Source organism: Bidens hawaiensis, unplaced genomic scaffold (assembly GCF_021521415.1).
Source record: "Bidens hawaiensis isolate Kalapana, Puna unplaced genomic scaffold, B.hawaiensis_p1.1 tig00014841_1, whole genome shotgun sequence".
Classification (NCBI taxonomy): domain Eukaryota; kingdom Viridiplantae; phylum Streptophyta; class Magnoliopsida; order Asterales; family Asteraceae; genus Bidens; species Bidens hawaiensis.
Window position 1 is genome coordinate 461,576 of NW_027492313.1, and position 7,972 is coordinate 469,547.

A 7,972-nucleotide genomic window follows, 5' to 3' on the forward strand; every position below is an offset into this window, starting at 1 on the left:
TGTTGGTAGAACAGGAATACTATTCAGCCGGCTATACCTTCTAACCTACCTTCGGCTATAAATACTCCAACATCTTGGAATGGTAAGATCATCTGCTACCCAGTTATCTAGCAATCTCTTAATATACACTTATATTCAGAGCAATCTAGTCTGATTCTCACGCCGGAGGGTGGTCACAAGGAGGAACCCCCCCTTCTCAGTGACGAGCTTACGGTGTTTGTTTTGCAGGTCTCCTGAAGAACAGCCTTCTCAGTTAGACCTCATCCGTGGGAAACATTACTTAACCCCCAGATTATCTATAATCTGTCCAGATTATCTATAATCTGTCCAGGGTTCACTTAGTGTTTCTTCATGTATAAAACTCTTAAAATCAAGTGTCTTAATTTACCATTGTCAAGTGTCTTAATTTACCATTGTCTCATACGTTATATATAGTATAGATATATATAGTAACCAACTTCAATGTGCATTTACATAGTTTTTTTAAATATATAATATTTATATTTCTTTCATGCTAACATAATGTAGTTTGGTTGGTTGGTTAGTGTAGTATTCAACACTACTTAATCTCAGTCTTGCACGGGGTTTGATTCCCTGCATCCACACCATTTTTATTTAATTAAAAAAAAAGCCTTTTTCTAGTTCACCGGCCGGTCACCGGCCCTGGCCAACGCCCCCCGGAAAACCCATCTGGGCTTTTAGAAAACCTAACAAATACTCTAATCCGGACTGGTATATGTACCGGTCTCGATTAGACCGGTCGGACCGACCGTGCGGGTTTCAAAACACTGCCACCAACCGCTTTTTCTTTTAAAGCATGTTTGAGAGGGCTTCATAGTACCATTCATTTTTGGGTTATCACCACAAACAATAACGAGTACTGCTTTGCTAGAAACAAAATTCAGATTAATGGCAGTAAGCTAAGGGGTATTTTTCTACATGTGTAGGGCTAAAATGGTCTTTTCGCCGTAGTGGGAAACAGATTTTGGTTGTTGGGTTGGGAATCATAAGAACACATAATTATTTAAAATATTTATCCTCCTTAAATATTATATATTAGTTTGAGGCTTTTATATTAAACGTGTAGTTGATTAAAAATTAATATTTAACCAAAATAAAAAAAAATAGAAAACTTATCATACATTATTAAGAGGCTGTAGTTGTTTAATAGTGTTTAATACATCTTAGTATAGCATTTTCTACTAGTTATTTTGTCCTTCAAATTAGTATTTAATACTTATCAATTTAACAATTAAATAGTAATGAATGATTTTAAGGATTTAGTTAGTTTTAAAATGTGAGGATTAAGATGGGAATGACAAGTGATAATCTATATTGTATGTTTTAATTAAAGAGTATTAACTGATATACTATATACATATTTAAAAGAAAAATACATACACAATTCAAATGATTTCGGAATAAAAAAGGATTTTAATGTGTATATGCATAAAAATATAGTTTAAATAAATATATGCATTTTTATCTTGAAATATCTAAAATGAAAGAAAAAAAAAGCACCGGTATAATTTCACAAAGCACACTAATTAATGTTCAATTGTGTATCAAGAATCACTAACCATAAGCTTGTTGAAAAATCTTTTTGATGCATGTGGATCCCACAAAAAGTGCTTTATCAAGAAATGTCGTGTATAACGGATTTGCATTTTCTTGCTTTAATAAAAATCATTCTCATCCAATCTCGGGCGTTTACTATTATTATAAAGAGGACCAATCACAATTATAGTGAACAACCATGGATTTGAAGCTATAAAACAGGTAAAGATCAATTCATTTGAGGAAGACAAAGCGTGACAGAAGTGATGGCATGCAACCCTAGTTCATCTTCTTCTAGGGTTGATAGAAAGAACCATTGAGAAAAACAGAAGGATTCACATGAAAGCCCTTTACTCCAAGCTCCATTCTCTTGTTCCTCATGACTCATCTAGGGTTTTACTCTCTCTCTCTCCCTCTCTATATAATCTTAATCTACATTATTAATCTATATACACAAAATTATATAAAAATTATAATATGAAACCATGACATTTTAGAGCTTCATCTTGATGTTTTGAGGCTAAGTCTTGATGTTTTTTTTATTGTTATTAAATTAACATTCATTAAAGTCGAAACAGAAGGCAAACAAGCAAGAGGCAACAAGCTGCACCGATAACCCTTTCTAGATAGCAAAACTAAGTCATTTGAAGTTTCCGTTATAAATGTTGCAGGACATGTTATCACTACCAGATCAACTACAAGAAGCTGCAAACTACATCAAGAGATTGCAAATGAAACTGGAGAAGATGAAAGAAGAAAAGGATAATCTGACACAGATCAAGAAATTGGAAATGAATCATGACAAGAAAAGCAAAAGCTCGAGTTTGATGGCAGGACACCAAAGGACGCCACAGATTGATGTTCGTGAAGTTGGATCAGCTCTTGAAGCAATTCTCATCACTGGCGTTGATTTTCAGATATTGTTTAGTGAAACCATTCGTGTGATTCATGAAGAAGGCTTTGATGTCGTCAATGCTAGCTTTTCGATTATCAACGATGTTGTTGTTCATACCATACATGCTCAGGTATACCCTTTTATTTTGTTTAGAATCATATATATATATAAAAATATTTTTGTTAGTAATTTTTATAAAAATGTGACACATAAGTAAACAAATTTTCTTAACTTGCACCTTCTAGTATCTAGACCAAAAAAAACCATCATAAGTAAACATTATGATGGTTGATTTTCTTAGCATGTCCCCTCAAACTAAACTTTGTGCTCAATCAATGAAAGATTAAAAAGAAGTTAAAATGAAATTATGAACATCTATGATAAGGAGAGCAAATTGTAAATGATCTTGTTGGAGTTTCATTCTTTCTTCTTTGTCATTCTTCTTCTACGCTGCATATTAGTATCGTATTTTGTGGTTTCGTTTCTAAAGTTAGCATCAGTGCATGATTTAAACAAAAAAAATGAAATAATTTGGCCATACAAAAACGCTTAAGCTCTATACCACAAAAAATTATAATACAAAGTGTATTATAATCTAATTTAGACAGGGTCATGTCATGGGTAAGCTAAATATGGATTTTTGAAAGTATCGTTTTTTGGATTAGTAGCTTACTAATTGGCCATAAGATAAAACATGAATGCCTCATCGATCTATATTATCACTGCATATCATTCATATATAATTCTTGGATACTTTATAGTACTATATGCATAAAAACAATGAAAAAATGCGTCAAAATTTTAGTTAGTTATAGGCCTCTGTATACGTTGACCCGCCTTGAATTTAGATATGAGAGTTTGAAATATGAAATGTATAGTTTTCTTGATTGATCTTAAAAATTACGCCTATATTTTTGAAGATGTAACCAACCATCTTAATTTGTATAACTAATAATTAAACTAACCATCATAACTATATATATTGATATATATTATGATAGCATTATGATAATTGATATTTTTAACACATGCATTAACAATTACTTATCAAGCATATTTATATTTTCTTTTTCCTTTTGATGTACAGTTCTTTTTAAATGAATAAAAAATGGATCGAACACTGTAGACAAAATATATAGATTTTGTCTTTTCTTTTAGGAATTTATAGATTTAGTCTTACTCTATGCCAAACTATAACAGTACTGGACGTTATTCTTTTGGACACAAAACATCTCTTAAATTTAATATAAAAATACTAACTTTTTAACACATTTATAAGGTCATATATTCTGCTATGAATAAGTACAAAGTCCGTAACTCCGTATAGCCTCACTTTAACGAGTTTGAGAAGATAGATATCGCATGACATTGACGTACAACCAGGCTTTAATTTCTTTTTCATTTTACATGCTGACTTGGTGGATTAGTTTAAACATGTTTGTGCATTATTCAATGTTTTAATTGGGCTATTTAAATCTACAGATTGGAGAGAGTTATGCCTCGGAGAATGGTGTTTCAAGGATCATAGAGAAACTGAACAACATTGTGTACGGCATCTGATATTTATATTGCATTGCCTACTTTTGCATCCTTTAATTATTTGGAGGAATTTAGTGGAACTATGTAAGGTTAGGATTCAATATCTTTATCAACACTAATTGGAACATATCCCATCTATCGAATTTTTAGATATCTGCTTTTCAGACATGTTATGAAACCCTATTCAGAAATGATATTGCATGTGTGGACATGTGGTGTCTGTTGTGTTACTATCTATGTGCTTTTATTTCTGTTGGTATTTTGAACTAAATAATGGATTAAGATAAAAAGAACAACCGAATTAAATTGATTGAGTATGCATAAGCAAGAGAATAGCAATTAGGGTTTAACTGAAAGTTTATTGAATGAAAAACGTGCGTACATCAACTGAAACATAAACATGCTTAAAATAGAAAATAATAACTCACTAGTTAACAGCTGATTTCAAACTTCAAATTCAACTAACAAACTACACGTGCATATCTTATTCAAAGATATTGTACCATTAAGTTTGAGTTACACTTTCAACACCCTCCCTAACTCAAACTCCATAACTCCTGAACTGCACAAACTTGTCATGACCCAAGGCTTTAGTTAACACATCTACTGACTAACTTTCAGCGTGACAAAACTCTAGCTTGACCAACCCTTTAGCAACCATATCTCGTATGAAATGATACTTTAATTCTATGTGCTTCGATCTGCTATGTAGAGTAGGATTCTTTGATAAGCAGATTGCTGAGCAGTTGTCACAATAGATCACAGTTGCATCTTCCTGTGACATATCCAAATCTTCTAAGACTCTCCTTAGCCACAAGGCTTGACATGTGGCATCTGTGGCTGCTAGCCTGCTACATATTCTGCCTCTGTGCTAGACAAGGCAACAACATGTTGGTTTTTAGAGCTCCATGTCATTGCTCCACTTCCCAAAGTAAACATGTTGGCTGATATACTTTTACGATCATCCAAGCTATTTGTCCAATCACTATCAGTGTACCCATGCAGCACCACTTTCCTTTGATCATCTGAGCAAGCATACTATATCCCATACTTAACAGTATCTGCAATATACCTTAACACCCTTTTTGCAGTACCCAAATGAATCATTGTTGGCATTTGCATGAAGAACCTTGAGATTAACCCAACAGCATAGTCCAAGTCAGGCCTAGCATGTGTTAGGTAAATCAGCCTCCAACCAAACTTCTGTAGTGAGTACCATCCACTAATTCAAACCCGTCTTCATTTTGTAGCTTCTCATTAGTATTCATAGGAGTCTCTTCATAGCTGCAATTTAGCACTCCAAACTTGTTCAATAAATTAAGAGCATTCCTTTCCTGACAAATGAATATTCCTTTATCACACTCCTTTACTTCCAACCAAAGAAAATAATGCCATCTACATCATCATGCTTTCTTTAAAGTATTCTGCATCTTTGTTGTTAGAGCTAGTGTAGATAATGCCATCTACATACAGACACACATAGATAGGGAAGACAACGGGCCGGGTTCAGGCAGGGTATTGCTAATCCCATACCCGTACCCGGTTATAAAATTCAATCCCATACCCGGCCCGTTACCTGTCGGGTATGTGTCGGGTAATTACCCATCGGGTATCAGGTATACCCATTAGATTGTTAAAAAAAATTTCGTTGGGATTTTTAAGTAGAATTTTTACCATTATAGTTATCGTATATATTTTTATCTATATATGAACTATTAAAACTAAAATATGACACATTACATCTCTATAAACGCTATCATAAATAATTGTATAACTTTATATATAAACTTGCTAACATATAAAACATAAATAATACTTTTTAATACATATCTTAAATATAAAAGGCTAAGAAAAAATGAAATTAATAATAAAAAAATTCGGGTTATATTTCGGGTATATAGTTCGGGTAAACGGGTATATCTTTTCGGGTAATCGGGCCGGGTATCAACAAATCCCATACCCGGTCCGTACCCGCGAAAAATTTTCAAAGCTAATCCCATACCCGGCCCAATACCCGTCGGGCTTTGGGTATACCCGTCCCGAATGCTTCGGGTTTCGGGTATACCCGTCGGGTTCGGGTTATTTTGCCATCCCTACACATAGATAATCTCACCACAACACCTTTTTGTATACAAGGTTGGTTCATTTAAGGTTCTAATGAACCCTTGGTTTACAAATTAGGTATCAATGTTTGAATACTAAGCCCTAGATGCTTGTTTTAGCCTCATAAAGGGCTTTCTTCAACTGATAAACCTTCTCTTCTTCTCCTGAAATATTAAACCACTCAGGTTTCTCAACAAATATAACTTCATCAAGAACCCCATTCAGAAAGGCAGACTTTACATCTAATTGATGTATAGTCCATTTGAGATGGGCTACAACTGCCATGATTACATGAATAGTTTCAAACCTTGCTACTGGAGCAAAGGTTTCTTCATAATCTACTCCCTTCTTCTGAGTATTCCCTTTAGCCACTGGTCTAGCCTTGTATTTCGGAATGTTTCCAACAGGTCCACTTTGGTTTTGAACAACCATTTTACACCTATAACATTTGCCCCCTTAGGTTGTTTGACCAACACCCAAGTATCATTATCTTCTATAGCCTTTAGTTCTTTTTTCATGGCCTCTTGCCATTAAGCTTTTGTGGAGGCTTCTTCATAAGACACAGGATCAGCAGCACTTAAGGCAAATTGACAATTTGCATATAAATTATTACTGGTCTGAACTTGGCAGGAGGGGTACTTGAATGTTCAATTGCTCGAGAACTTGAGGAGTTCGTGTTCCTCCTGTGTATTGTTTGTTGTCTAGTCATGTATGGAGACCTTGGTGTACTAGTACTTCTTCCTGATTAATTGACATGATCTGAATAATTAGCAATAGGAGTAGTGTAGGATGAAACATTGTTACCTACTGTTGCACTTGAGTCACCTTCCAACAATAAATCGTAGGACTCGCCATCATACTTGCCTTTCCAATCCTATGAATCTTCTTCAACAAACACCGCATCCCTTCTTGTTGTGATCTTATTTGTCTCCAGATTATACAATCTATATCCCTTGGTTTGTGTTGAATAACCAATGAATATGCCTTTCTCTGACTTACCATCAAATTTATTCCTAAGTTAGGAAGGAATCAGCCCATAGACAAGACACCTAAACATCTATAAATGATCTATAGTTGGCTTTCTTCCTGACCAGGCCTCATGTGGTGTCTGATTAGCAAGAGCTTTAGCAGGTGATAAGTTAAGAAAACTTACAGCAGTGGTAGCAGCTTCAGCTCAAAGATACTTTGGCATCTTCTTTGACTTGAGCACACTTCTTGTGAGTTCCAATACTGTTCGGTTTTTCCTTTCAGTTACTCCATTCTACTCTGGAGTATGGGGGCTGTAAGCCCCCTTTTAATACCTTGTTCATCATAGAAGTCATTGAATTCCCTTGAGAGATACTCACCACCTCTATCAATCCTCAAGGTCTTTATGTACTACCTGCTTTTCTTCTCAACCATTGCCTTGAAGATCATAAACTTTGAGAAGACTTCAAATTTGTTTTGCACAAAATACACCCAGCACATCTTTGTGAAATCATTAATAAACAACAGGAAATACTTACTTCCACCTAGGCTATTTACTTCCATAGGTCCACACAGATCAGATGTAACTAGCTCAAGCCTTTGAGTTGCTCTTCTAGTGTTAGCATGGAATGGTTTCTTTGCATTCTTATTAAGGCCACAACCTTCACATGTTTCAAAATTCTTGATCTTAGGTAACCCATAGACCATTCCCTTGTCATGCAGCTGCTGCAATGCTTCACAATGCGGATGCCTAAATCGTAGGTGCCAAAGTAAGGATTGACTGTCCACACTTGCACTAACACTAGATGTCATGGTTTTAGATACATCAAGTAAGAACATATTGTTCCTTTCCAACTGTACTTTCATGAGAACTGCACCAGTTTGCTTGTTAACTATGACACACGCACCATC

At 34.8% G+C, this 7,972-nt stretch overlaps 1 pseudogene; it reads left to right on the forward strand.

Annotated features, from left to right (window-relative positions):
- Positions 1 to 1,823: 1,823 nt before the first annotated feature.
- Positions 1,824 to 4,012, forward strand: LOC143547863 (transcription factor bHLH162-like; annotated as a pseudogene).
- The last annotated feature ends 3,960 nt before the right edge of the window (positions 4,013 to 7,972 follow it).